Source organism: Sinocyclocheilus anshuiensis, unplaced genomic scaffold, assembly GCF_001515605.1.
Source record: "Sinocyclocheilus anshuiensis isolate Anshui unplaced genomic scaffold, SAMN03320099.WGS_v1.1 scaffold508, whole genome shotgun sequence".
NCBI lineage: Eukaryota > Metazoa > Chordata > Actinopteri > Cypriniformes > Cyprinidae > Sinocyclocheilus > Sinocyclocheilus anshuiensis.
This window is the reverse complement of record NW_015555744.1, coordinates 1761392-1762705: the sequence shown is the minus strand read 5'-3', so window position 1 is coordinate 1762705 and position 1314 is coordinate 1761392. Positions and strand designations below refer to the sequence as shown.

General features: G+C 41.3%; 1 protein-coding gene across 1 annotated transcript in view; it reads left to right on the top strand.

Annotated features, from left to right (window-relative positions):
- LOC107673398 (vacuolar protein sorting-associated protein 37B-like) overlaps positions 1-1314 on the top strand; it is a 16768-nt gene that overhangs the window by 12376 nt on the left and 3078 nt on the right. The window lies entirely within an intron of this gene.

The window sequence follows — 1314 nt, the reverse complement described above, 5'->3', positions numbered from 1 at the left end:
TGTAAAACTTTTAACTTTATACATTTTTCTGTATTGCTTTATTGCATTTAAATGTTCAGTTATTTTTGTTATAAGAAAAAAGTTATTAAACCTGTTATACTGTATTATGACAGCACTTTTGTTAAACTAAATTTCAATATCGTGACAATACTGCATACCGTGATAAAAGCATTAGCAATTACTCGCAACATGAAAATTTGATACCGGCATATCCCTAGTACATACACACATAAGGAAAGAGAGAGCACGAGTGTCACACACACACACACACAGTCTTTCTCTGTACAACACTCAAACAGCGGCGAAGACACCTGAGAGCCAGCAGTTTATTCAGTAGGCTACAGTACGTACTTTAGACTGCTATTCCTCGCTCTGTGAAGTAACGTGAGGGAGGAATCTAGTTGACGTTAGCTAGTTAATTAGCCATGTTATCTGCCTCAGTAGTACAAATAGTATTTATTTCAACACTTAAACAAACGGCGGGTGGGTCTCTGTCTTGATCGGGGGTGAAAGAGGGAGAAATGAAGATGACAGATATATAGATTACGTACGACTTGGTGCAGCCTCGCACCAACCGGAGGGGGAGGGGTCGTGTGACTCGTTACGCTCTTCGCTGCACACAACTGAGGGAGTCATGCACTTTCTGTCTTTGATGACACGTAAAAAAACTGTGCATACCGCAGGAACGGTATAACGGAAAATTTGAGTGGTTTTGAAACCGTGACTTTTCCAAACCGCGGTATACTTTGAAACCGGTTATCGTCCCATGCCTTATGTTACAGGCTGTGCAGGGGATGTGAAGTGCAGGGATGGGTTGGTGTCTGTAATCAAAAAGGCACAGAAAACAAATAACGCGCGTTCTAATAAAATAACGTGAGCCACTAAAGGGACATGTTAGCTGCTTGCTAGCGGTAGCCTGTTACATTACAGTACATAAGATTTCACTTACCACATAAACAGAGTAAGGAGAGATGACTGAGGATGATGGCGAATGATTTACAGATCCTGAGTACCACTGACCAGCATCTGATCTTGTAAAATGTGTGGTAAGTACTGCCGTTGTAGTTTACACAGATCACATGCGATTGCAAATCTCGAAAGTGAAAGTAAAACGCGATCGTGCATTCGAATGCAGTTTCAATGCTCCCTGATGTCCGCATTTTATATACAGTATAATTAGCCAACGATATAACTGCGAGAGAAAGTATTGAAATATATATTTTCCCTGTGTTTCCTTTCTGCTGTGTGAGCTACTGAAATGAGCCGCACTGTGAAACAGCCAATCAGAGCAGAGCTCAACAAACAGCCACACTG